A 13,552-nucleotide genomic window follows, 5' to 3' on the forward strand; every position below is an offset into this window, starting at 1 on the left:
AGATGAAAGGATGTTCAGAGATTCGTGTTGAGACATGTGGATTAGTTAATTACAGCGCTCATTTGGGGAAAGTAAAGTAGCTACCTCTTTACTGGTGTGCAGTTATATATTTGACATTGTTGCTTGTATGTGCCCTTGAGAAATTAAGAATCCAGAGGTATTTTTCTTAGTTCTACAGATCAGGGCTAGTTACCACCCAAGAACAATGATTCCAGTATTGAAACAGTGCCTGATCATGCCAGCAATATACACTCTTCCTTTCACACAGTTCTCATTTCTCCAGGTCTTTTCCACATGCATCATATATATTTGGAATTTACGAATTCAAAAAAATATTCAATTCAAAAGTGAAAAGCACTGCAAGAACTACTTATTCTGAAGGTGGAAACTGCTTTCTTTGTGTTTTGCTTTTTTTCTTTTCTGAAAAACATCTGAAAACAGAATAAATGAAGTAGGAAATTCTTGGCAAAAATAGACAGACGAAGAACTAAATCTCGTAGAAAATAAATGCTCTACAACACAACACATTGAGCTACTACGCTATGGCCACTATTAATTGATGTAAGTTTCACTGTTTATTACTGGTTCCTTGTAAACCTAGTCCACAGTCTGGCAAACCTTTTTCATGGAGGGCCAAAATAGAAACAACTCTGGCTCTTTGAGTCAAATATCACTGCTTCAGTTACTCAGCCCTGCAACTGTGATGTGAAAATAGACATTGAACACACAAAAGTGAATGGACAATCACATCTCAGCAAGACTTTATTTGTGGACACAGCATTTTGAGATTCTGATAATGTTTCCACTCAATAAAATACTACTATTGTTATTTTTCAATATTTACAACTATGAAGAAAAAAATTAATCCTATCTGGCTGACTATTCAAAAAGAAGCAGACGGCCAGATTTGGCAGAGGTTCCTCATTCTGATACAATCCAGTACAAGGTGCTGAACAAAGATGTCAGGAAAAAATTCAATCCAATTATTCAAAAGGATGTTTTCCAGTTGGTGGGTTATTTGGATGCTCCATTTCAGAGACTTGCTGCTAAGCTTTATTTTGCACAATGCCTTACTCATTATTAATAGCACAAAATAGTGGTGCACAAAGAAAAGTTACATGGATTTGGTTCATTTTTCTTCTTTGTATTTACTATGGAAACAAGATTATTCCCTCCCTGCAACCTAAAACTCAGGAGTATCAGAGATGAGGGAGCAGAACCATGATAAGAGCTGGAAAATGGGGAAGATTGCTATGAAATGCTGTCTTCTCGATGTGATATAGAAGATGTAAATACAAACATACAGCAGTTATAGTTACCTGCAGGATACATGCACAAAATGATAAGAAATGGAGGTAAAAGGAGAACCAATCACAAAGAATGTAAGAATAACAACGGGTAAGAGTGGGTGAATACGTAAATAAAAATATTAAAGAAAACTGAGCTAACATGAACAGCTGTTCTTCACAACTGGATAGGATGGAAACTTTTCTTGCAAACTATGAGCAAGTCATGTTGGGGTTTCCTATTGACAAGAAGTCCAAACAAAAATAACAGAACAAAACACTGCTGTGGACCCTTGGTGCACCCTTTTGTTAGAGCAAATATTGTGTTACTCTACTAACTGTACATCAAGAAGAAATCACAGTGCTCATACCATGTGTATCTTTAGACATGACTTCCCTCAGCACAGATATTTTCACCTTCTGAAGGAATGATTCCAAATAAAGATATGCCAGATGCTGACAGAAATGTGAATCCATCTTATTCCTAACAGCTTCCCGTAGTGATCCAATGATGAGATAAAACTGAACACTTACATAAGAAATGTGTATTGAACCAACCACTCTCTCATTAGATTTAAATCCTGCTTCTCAAGACATGTTATAACATTCTGTTAATGGGAACAAGAACAACCTGGCTCAGGAGGTCATAGGCACTAGGGAAGGACTAAGCACTACAAAGCTTTTAAATGAATATAGTATCAAATTGCTATCTAAGTTCTTGCCTTTATACCCATAGATTAGTGCAACTCTCAACCTCTTTACACAAGCTGCTTTTTTGTAGTAGATGGCACTAATAAGGAGACCCCATAACTGGTCAACGAGCAGAGAAAAAGAGACTCTAGAATATTTCCCCCTAAGTGAGACATTGCTATCATAGTCTAGGTTTTTGAAGCTCTAACCCTACACCTAGAGAGATAATAACAACACCAACTAAATTCGGTGATTAAGAGAGGGAGAGGAGGAAGGGAGGAAGGGAGGGAGGGAGGGAAAGAAGGACAGATAAGAGAGAGAAGAAGATGGAGAAAGACTGAGAGAGACAGAGAGAGACAGAGAGACAAGGAGACAGAGAGAGAGAATATGAAATTAGGAGGAAGATCTGGTAGAAGGAACTGACAGGGAAGGTATACATACATAGAATTCTTTTTTATGGCAATGGATTAACTTTATTGTGAAGTAAAGAACTTACTAAAGAAATGGAAAGAAGATATAAATGAAAATGTAGAAAATATGTTGAACAGACAATTCATAAATTGCCCAGCAGACAGCTTATTCAGAAGAGAAGAAATCACACTTGGCCTTCTTGATATATCAGACTGTCAAAGGACAACGGCTGAATCACTAGCTACTCAGACTAGGAAATGGGAGCCTGTGGGAAAATAGTAGGGTCAAAATTTGCACAGCCTTTGTGTACTGCACTGCGGCACCTCATGTTCTCAGAAGAAACACCAGCGTGAGTGAAGACACATAGTCTCTGGAGGATGCTCATTGTGTGATCTTTGCACTATCGAAAGTGCTTTTGGAAACTGTGAAAGAACAATGTTGTTCGTGACCTTCAGGTGGAAAAATGAAGAATTGTCTGTCCAGAAGAATGCACCCTGTTGTTTTGCTCTAAAATGGGTCACCTTGCCCACAAACATCTGCCTGAGTAGTGCTCAGTTCCATGAGACTTGGATTTCCCTCTCTTTGTGCTTTTCCTGCCATGCTGGGGATCCTGTGAAGAATGAACACAGTCCTTCTGATGGGGGGGTAACCCTGCTCTAAGTGGAGGAAAATAGTCTGATGCTATAAGATCAAGTCCACAGTTTGCTGGAAAGCAAAACTGTTCATAAACCAGTCCAGTGGAGGGGCAAGCACCTGGTGTGACAAAGGATGCAGGGAAGGACTAGGAGGGGAAGAGGGAGGGAAAACTGCAGCCAGGACGTAAAATAGATAAGTTTATAAAAGAGAAAAAGAGAACAAAGTTACTTAAATATTCCTAGCTGCCTGGGTTTTAGTTAATTATGTATGTAATCAAGTTGACAGTCAAGAACAGTAACCACAACACTCATCAACTTGACACATATTCATATCTCCTTATGTCATGCTTAATTTCCAAATGTAAACAATAACAAGATCATAACCATGCCTATTTAATTATTCCTTGTATAAATTTTAGAATAGGTGGCAATATCCCCCTTGAGGGACATTCTTTTGGTATCTCAAAACTTAAATATAATAACCACTATTGTTCTCTTTGTTGCCGTTATGTTACATGAGAGAGAAATTGAGGGAAGAAAACAAAAGATGACTGAAATACTCTTGTCAGTTACAATCCTCATCTTTGCAACTGGCCGTGTGACCTTAGCTGGTATTTATAACTACCTTCCTCTATTACCCATTCTGTATTTGACTGCACACATATATAGACTTCTAAAATAAAGTAAGCGAATCCCTCCTTTGGTAGCCTGCTTACCACCATTTCGTACTTAAAGCAACTTCTTAAGAAGGAAGGCATTCAGGTCAGTTCCAGTTCAGGGACCTCTGGGTTCTGCATCTGAAGTCTATTATGCCTTCAACAAAATGGATTTATCTTCTAACTCTGGGGGTCAGGGTACCTAACCAAAGACAACAGCTATAGGCTGTATGGTTTGGGGTTCTCTTGAACAACCCTGACCAACAGCAAAAACAGAGCTTCTCATGCTTAATGTTGGAAGTTTTGTTCGATAGTTTTGGCTAATTAGGGGGCATTGTAAATCCAAACACGAGAATTCCAGTTAAGCTCTGTATGTATATTTAAATACAGACTTAAGTGTATTATAGATACTATGAAAGGTAGTAGTTACAATAGTATGATTCCTTATGACATTTTAGATATTCTTACTGTTATGTTACCCTTTCTTTCACACTTCTCTGTCTTTCTGTCTTCCTTAATTAGAGCCCCCTTCATTTCCATTTTTCAACCAGATCACTTATTCCATACTCACTCTCTCTTTTAAAATAGAATATTGTGCTGAGTTTCTTACATATGGCATACTCTGAAGAGTAATGCAAAAATAATTGATGCTTAAATATTTTATACTATAATATTTCTTATACACAGAGCACACTGGAGTGTCTCTTTAATAATATTAACCACATAAGTAATTGTTTCAGGATGAACTGCTGCAAGATGAATTCCATAGTTAGTGTCCAACAGAACTGAAACATATACTTGTTATTGTAACGTGCTATTTTGAGACAGAGGAAATACACAGAAGCCTGTTTTGATTGGAAAATTATTGAAGTTAATATCTACCACACAGGATTTTTTTGCTATTTCTTTTACTATTTTTTACCTAAGATATAATCACATCATTTCTCCTTTTACTGACATCCTTTCAACCACATTCATGTCCCTTCTCACACTCTCTCTCTCTCTCAAATTGATGGCTTCTTTGTTACTTTTATTGGTATTTATATAGAACCTGTAGCATCTATTTAGCGTAGCTTCATTATGTATGATTTCCAGGCTAACTGCTTTGTTCTCGATAACTAATCATGAGTCTCACTCCTTAGAAAAACTAATACTTTCTCCTTCTCAACGGTCATGAGTTACCTGTAGTTCTTTGTCTAGCAGTAAGAGTGCTACCCAGTGAGAGCTGCCCTTCTATATTAGCACGTCTATTGATATTTTCATCAATCAAACCTTGTTTAGGCAGACGTGTTGTTATCATGGGTGTAGCTTCCTTACTTCCAGGAGATGAAATCTCTTAACAGACTTGCAGGTCTTCTGGCTCTTACAATCTTTTGGATCCTCTTCTGTCATATCCTCTAAGCCTGAGGTGTTAGAGCTGTATTTGAGATGTACCCACTTGTTCTGGGATCCCCAAACACCTACTTGATTATAAAGAGTATATTTTTAGCTGCGTATAAAGCAATGTGATTCCTTGAAGCTTTTTCAAGCACCATTGGTATCATTTGCTCATCTTTCTTTATCTTCTCGTTTTGACTTCCCTCCCAGATCCCCTGCCATTTTTTTTCCATTTTCCACTTCATTCTTTACAGAACAAGAAGCATCAAGATCCAGAATGGGTGCTATTTAGAACATGTAATAGATAGTCTAGTACAGTACCATCACTAAAGTGTTGGCAAATCACTCTCATGGAGAACCTATCAATTCTTTATTTTATTTAACAAGGCACCTTAAGTTCACCACGGTATCACAATCCACTTACACAGATTACTTAGTTCATAAATTGTTTTTTAAGTTACCAGTATGTATGATGTGTGGAAATTTGCTTGAAGTCTAGATCAGAAAATACTATAAACAAATTCTAACCCTAGCTGTATTTACATCATGCCTTGAAAAAAATCATTTCTTCTACCTGAACTACAGTTCATACAAAAAAAATAGCAGTTTCTAGCAACTGGAACACAAATATCAAGCAAAAGTAAGTACTACAAGCCTGATTTTATAAGTTACTTCATATAAAACCTGGTATAACAATACAGCACTGAATAACAGCTGCTGATTAAAAAAATCACAAATAGTAGCTTAAGATAGTGCCAATATTTGCTACATTTGGGTTTAGTGTTGTGGCTAATAGTTTGGGTGATATATGTATTTGTATGTTTGTGCTTCAAATAATAATTTAAAAATTGGGGTTTTGTTTCCTGGTGTCCACCAGTAGAAAACAGTCCTATTGACAATTTTGATATATGGTCTCATAATGCTTTGTCTGGGCATTTTTATCTTCCTGGTATTTTGTTAATTTATGACAAATTTTAATTTTGTGTTTTTAATTAATTTTATTGTGTGTATACTTCTTGTGCTTTTTTTAATTTTAAAAACAAAAGCTGGTTTGTTTGCTTTTTATTTGCCTGTTTGTTTTCCAACAAGAAAGAGGAACGGGTTTGGATCGATTGTGCGGAGCATCTGGAAGGAGATGGGTTTGAGAAACCTGCAATCAGAATATATTATATGAATGTTCAGTTAAAAAATTCTGGCCCAATATGTAATCTCTGCACCTTCTCTAGGAGATGTGTTCCATCCAGAATTTGTTGTTTGAGTCTTCACTTTATTCCCTGTAGCAGTTTTTAATCCATGTGATCCACAGAAGACCCTGCAGCCCATGAGGGTATTCAAGTCTTTCACTTACAGATGCCTAATTCCCAAGAAACCTTCCTATCATGCACAGTGGGTGAGAATTTTCCTTTTTTGGGTCTTTTTCTTAATAGTTTTCCTTACACCAAAATCTCCAACAAAGTGAATTGTTAATGATTTGGGGAGGAGTATAGTCAGTTCTATTTTCTAATTCCCTGAAGTGCAAAGTTGAAGATGTTATTTAATAGATTTTTTACTAGTCTATCAAATTATTAGAAAATTTATTTGTAATCAAACCAAATTCATCTAATTGTTTCAACATGTATTAATTCTTCTTCTGAATAAATGTTTGAAGATATTATTACAGAATTTAATCCGTATTATATCTTTCATGAACTGTTTATCTATTATGCCCCACTTTAAATAGCAGTAATTAAATATAGTCTAAACTATTATACTCTATATGATACAGTAATGCCACCTCGTAACATATGTTGACGTTACTTTTTATTTTTGTAAAAAAAAGATAGCTCTAATCTGTGAGCTTTGGAGAATTTTATTTGAAGAGGGGCTCAATATTAAGTATAAAATATGGGATAATAATTAGTCTTTTAACTTGAATATCTTTAACTTTAAAATGAGTTGCAGCACATATTTCTTGTCTTTTCCAGCTGTATAATTGTTTTCAACGATAAGAATATATGTGGTATTGGATTATTAATTAAATGATTGAAATAAGTGATTTTAAAAATAAACTTTGTTTGCCCATTAATAAAATCTGAATACTTTATAATCTTAAAAATATTAATACAGCTGGGTGATGATGGTAGACACGTTTAATCCCAATACTCAGGAGACACAGACAGGCAGATTTCTATGTGTTTGAGATCAGCTTGATCTACAAAGCAAGTTCTAGGAGAGCCAGGACTGTGACATAGAGAAACCCTGTCTCAAACTTCAAAAAGTTTTAAAAAATATAATATATTTGGAACACATTTACTCATCAGATGAACATCACAAACAAAATATATGCATGGTAACCAAACATTTTCGTTGACTATATTGAGAAAATGTTACAAAGATGGCAAGCTGCCCTGACCTTAACATCTTATTGAGTGTGGAAAGACATCTGCTAAATCCTGTCTGTAAAAGATGCATGTCTAATCTTATCCTCTGAAACCACTTATTCTGTGTCCCTTCATCACTCAGCCATATTATGATGCTAATTGTTTCCCTACTATGTGCAACACCGTAAGAAAACCTTCATCTCTGAGATATACAGTCCTAAGAGCAGGTTTTAGCAAGTTTGGAACAAAACACAGTGATGAAAGCATAAGGAACCACAGTTGGACTTCAGTCCCCAATTCAGCTGAGATACATTGTCCTGTAAGTCTCTTTGTTGATGTACACTGGAAAACAGGAAAGCAGAGGGGAGTCCTAGGTAAGGAGAGGAGAATATTGACAGGCAACTAATGAGAAAAATAGCATCTTCACAATAGCATTCAATCTAACAAAAACTTATTAAGCACTTGCTTTGTGCCTACCACTGGGCTGAATCATCTACAGCTGGTAAATTCAGTCATTAAACCCAGTTGGGCAAGGTGAGGATTAATCATTAAAAAGCTTTCACGAGCTACAAGCAAAGGTTTCTTTCCTTTTACACTTTTCACTCTGGCATTGTGATAATCATACTCGGTTCTCCCGCTTCTCACTTGCTTTGCATGACGCTCTACACACCTATAGCGTTCCAGAAACAGCTGAACGAGATCGATAAGCTTGTGTGGTAAATTACACAGTTGGAACTAGTCCTCAGCACTTCATGGCAGCGATGCTGAAGAAGCAAGGGGAATTCCAGCAGGACTGGCCAGGTTTGTAAATGTTAAGACATTAGAAATAAACACACAAGTAGCAACCAAAATAAAACAATCTTTGAAAGGCTACCTTGTAAAACACAGAAGCACAGACAGGGGCCTGGGGCAAAAGGTCTGCAGTCAATTCTCTTTATTGAAACAAATGGAAATGAAATATGCATTCTCAGATCCACTCGAGCAGATGCTCCGTTTACTTCTCTATTTTTTTCTCTTTTCTATCTTAGACATTTCATCTAAACTGCACCTGGTGAAATCTGCTAAGGGAGCTATATACATTTCAAATCCTTGAGTTTTCATATTGTATGAAATGAAGGTTGGTGTCCTTAGATAGCTCTCCTTGCTCTATGCAAACTCATGGATCTGACAAGAATTAAGACAGACAAGAAGAGAAAGTCTCTGTACTTTTACTTAACCCTTGAATGACGAAACTGCATGGAGCCTAACTTTGCAGATATAAGTCACCCTTCTGTGACCGCTCTTTCATTCACTGATTCATACTAATTGTTCAAACTTGTTTTTAAATCTACCAGGCAAGATGTAGAGGAATACACTCAATGATGTGCTTAGGCTAATTTTTATTCCTTACCATGAGTCAAGTGATTAGAAATAAATAAAGAACAGGTTTTTTGAACTATTAACAAAATTTATGCTCCAACTGCAGTAAACAGTGAGTGTGTCTCCCTACCTATAAAGGAGAATTAAGGTTGTGGATAGAATGACATTTACCAATCAGTTGACCTTCGAGCAGTGAAGGACAATTGAATTGTCTGAGTGTGTCCAGTAAATTTAGAAAGGTTATTTGAAGGGGAAAAAAGAAGCTTCAAAAGAGATCAAAGTGGAGCAAAAAGGAGGACTCTAGTCCCTTCCCATTGCTTAGAAGTTGGAAAGAGGGGACTACATCCCAGGGATATAGATGATCTCCAGAAGGCTTTATAATCAAAGGGACAGGTTTGCCATAGCACTTCCTTAATATACACCACTTTGCTAGTTACTGTCTCTTATCCTGCTTAGATGCATTTTAGTTTTCTGCAATAACGAAATGCAAAGTATTGTTTGCATTGTTTTTAACCATTGTGTCCATTTTAATTGATTCCATGGCAAAGAAAAACATGTACAGGGGTCCATGCATGGACTTTAAGTATGGGAGGAAGAGAAGAAAGAGCAATTGAGCTGGTCTTCATATTTGTGATGAAGGTTTTCTTCTCAATTTAATTTACCAAGAATATCCAAAAATGTTGGGGAAAATAAGTCATTACAAAAATTATTGCATAACATTTTTGTATTTGTGTCATTTGTGTCAACTTCTTAGTTTAAGCTATAATATAACTCACAAAAGTCGTCTTTATAGTCTTTTGTGTGCATTTATTATTTGATTTTGTTCATTTGTTTGTTTCAGTTTTTATGAGATAAGTTGTCACTATACATCTCTGGGTGACATGAAACTTGGTCTTGAAGCTGTGATGGTCTTCCAAAGAATGTCAGTACAGAGATGCAACCAAGCATGTTAATGTCATCATAATGTGGAAAACAAAAAAAACAAAAAAAAAAAAACAAGCAATTGAAGAACAACGAATACCATGGGATACATGTGTGAGGGGAAAATACCACAAACTTAAGTTTGAGTTCTTCATTAGTATTAGGGAAAATCAATTCATAGTAACAGAATTTCCTAGTCAGCAAGTAGGTCATTAATTGGTCTGAGAAAAGATGCACCTCTGGTGCATATATAGATAATAACCTCTTTCTTGTAAAGACACAAAGAAACTTAAAGAATTACAATAGCTTTATCTATAAGTAGTAACAGTGAAGTACATACATATGGGAGGTATCTATGTCGCATAGATTTTTAGGGAGCATTAACAAAGCAACTTATGAAATTAGAAATAAAAAGTAATTTTTTTCCTACCAAACTAGAATGGGAAGAAAAACAAAGATGTTGATGATAATGAGTACGTTGATTTCAAGAGTGGTCTAATCTCCCCTGGGATGGACTATTAAATCATTAGTGTCTCACAGTAATTTTCATTCCATATTTGCAGATGTTTCTTTTTTCCTATATTCTTTCTCTTTTCATCTTTGTGGAAAAAATATATTAAGGGAGATAAATTCCACATATGAAAAGCTCGAGCTTCTCAAGAAAAAAAAAAGGAATTTACTAAATAACATCAAATGCTGGCATTTTGTGATTCTTTGGGGGGGTATGGATATCTACAATTCAGCCTTGAGATCAGGACTTAATCGTGATTGACGTTCATATAGTAAACTCATAAAACCATAGAGTTCAAAGTCAAGGCATATTTGGTAAAGTAATATAGCTCTCCAATAATTCCACAAGTTATTCAAATATTCAGTGCTACAAAAAGAATTTATTTTATTTATCATCAGATTAAGGTTAGTGATTGAATTCTTAAGCTTTTAAGCAGATGAACTTTTAAAGTATGTGACAGAAACAAACACACGAAACAATGTGTGAGTGCAGAGCAATCACACATTATTAGGACTATTGTTTAGCTTCCTGTTCCACTTTACATCCACATCTGTCAGAGATTTTAGGGGCTGGGCTTAAAATATTCTTACTCCTTGCTTAAAAGAAAAAGGACTCTGAAATTGTTGTATTTTAACCAAAATAATTTTCAATACGTTTATAAGCATTTCCATTTCCACACATTGCATTACCTTAATTTTCACTTTAGAAGTGGGAAAGTTTCAACATATGTGACATCTATAAATTGTCAAATAGATACAGTAAAATGTTTAGCTCACTGGTGTTTCTGCCTCCCTTGGATCTCAACACAAGCTCTTTCTCTATTAATAAGCAGCATTAATAATAAACACAGAATTAACTCTTATTCTAGGGCAAGAACAAGATAGTCACCATTTTTTTTGATGATTGACTTCAAGTTTTAATGAAAACTGTTTTGTATTTGCAGGTCATAAATTAAGGAAGACATTTTTTTACCGACAAACAATCTTACAGAATTCTAATGTTAAAAAAATACAGTTATGTCTAAAAAGGAAATGGGCATACTGCAATAGCTAATAAAGAGAAGCCCAATTGTAATAGACAATTCTTAGGCAACACTGGGAGAAGGGAACCCTCTGTAGCAACGCCCTTGACAAATTACATGGGCTTAAAAATGCATTGTGATATGATCTAATACTTGCTGTTTGCTTAATGTGTGTCCACACAGACAACATTTCAGTGAAACTGTAAAACTCTGGGTAAGTCTTCCTGTTATTCTGCATTTCACAGAAGACGCCAGTGCCCATGAAGAGAATGTGCCCACACTCACGCAGCTGCTGAGTGATCCACAGATGGGCTCTTACTCATCTGGCAATAATGTGGCCTTGGCTGAACTTGAGCAGTTGATAAACAGTCAGAGACTTCTGCCTACGTTGATAAGAGCACTTGTCCAAGTAAGCCTTCCTTTAGCACAGGCCAGAGTATTTGAAGACAAAGAAAACAATGTTAGGACTTTGTATCCATTCTAAGGAGACTAAAGTCAATTATTTTAGCTGGCACAGATAGAGATTTTTTTTCGCCTTATGTTCCTTCAGATGAAGAAAATGAGACAATGAGATTCTAATTCCACTGAGCATTATCTGTAGGTGGTGGCTGTTATATTTAAGTCAAATCTAAAGGAAAAGCTTGACTGAACTTTCCATGATCTGACCGTGAGCCATTTTCTTGAAGCCAAAGAGACTTCCTCACTTATTTTAAACATATCAGCATTTTGCAGTCCATGTTCTGTCTGAATACCTTGGAAACTAAAAATTAAAAAAATATATTAAATAAAATATTAATGGCAATATTCCAGACATGTTCTGGAGATAAGGCTGAATATCAATATCATCAGGATTAAAAAATTCACTCTGGTCCTAAAATGAAATGTCAAATTAGTCCAGTTTTAATTTGCCTTGACTGGTGGTTAAATCTTCGTACTCAATCATCATATATTTATAAGTCTATGCAAAGGACGTATATTTACCTAGTCCTTGATTGGTGAGGTTTATAAGGTACCATTTCTAGTGTAGTAGTCTGATTGTGAGTGTGATTGCCTATGAAATTTCTCAACTCTTTTGGAAGTACACAGTTTACATTTTGAAGACAAGTTCAAGAAAACTTGAATGAATATCTGATCGCATTTACATTACATTTCCATCATAAGACTGGTTTGGATTCTACTTTTTGGACTACTAAGACATTCTAAAAAAAGTAATTTGTAATTAGGATCAGCTTGGGATTTTGTTCAGACACAGATGACTAAAAGGCTTTTATCTATTATCTGGTATTGGAGTAACCACCATGTGATATTTTAAAAGGGGAAATTTTCTCTTCAGGAAGTTTTCTAACACTTATCAAGAGATATTTAGAGCTATTTTTTTCTGTTAATTAGCAACCAGTCATGTAGGACTAGTGAGGGTTTTATTTATCACATTACTAACAATTATTGCCATTTCTGACAAGGTTTCCATGGGGTAAAATGCTAATGTCTCCTTTAAGACTGGAATGACCTTATAAAATGCTATCACTCAATAGCATTATAAAGAATTTCCAAAGCTATGCCTTCACCACCTCCTCCAGATCTCTGACCATTCTACTAATATACATACATATCCTTTCATTTCCTTTTCTGCAAACATCTCAAAATGTTCAGTAGGTTTATGATATATGCCAACCACCTAGGGCAATTCGTCTTTCCCCTGTTCTATGACTTCTATGCTCCATTCATAAATACTCATGATAATGAGTAGATATTTAAGCATTGATTCCTGAATGCTATACTTCTATCTTCAGTTAACATGGTTAAGTTCAATTAACCTAAAAAAAAAATTCCCTGTGTAATAAGGAGTTCTTTCATGAGTGATGCCAATTCCAAGAACTATTTTCCTTGGGTTAATATGACTTTAAACAGAATGAGAATGATGGCAAGAACTTCACTTTTCTTTCCTTTATTTTCTTTTTTTTTTTTTTTTTTTAGAACTTCACTTTTCTTCCCTCAACTGAAAGCCATGGGCAGTGAACTTGCAGTTCATGCTTCAAGTTTCCATTTTAGCAGTAATTCACTACCAGTTCTTCAGTTTCCAACCTTCCCTTGTTCCTTGATTTTAAAACCTAATGTTCTGTGCATTAGATCTACAATACAAGGCATAAGAATTCTTATCTCAATGTCCAAGACTCTATTATAAGGGTAAAAGGTGTGGTTAAATGATGGATTTGTGAAAACAAACAAACAAGCAAACAAAAATAAAACCAATCTCAAACTCTGTGTACATGGAAATCACTTGAGAGATTGTCCTACTCACAAAGTCCCTAGCCATGTGATCAGAAT

At 35.5% G+C, this 13,552-nt stretch overlaps 1 protein-coding gene across 7 annotated transcripts in view; it reads right to left on the reverse strand.

Moving 5' to 3' along the window:
* Pcdh7 (protocadherin 7) overlaps positions 1-13,552 on the reverse strand; it is a 404,659-nt gene that overhangs the window by 213,409 nt on the left and 177,698 nt on the right. The window lies entirely within an intron of this gene.

Source organism: Myodes glareolus, chromosome 8, assembly GCF_982192425.1.
Source record: "Myodes glareolus chromosome 8, mMyoGla1.1, whole genome shotgun sequence".
Lineage (NCBI taxonomy): Eukaryota > Metazoa > Chordata > Mammalia > Rodentia > Cricetidae > Myodes > Myodes glareolus.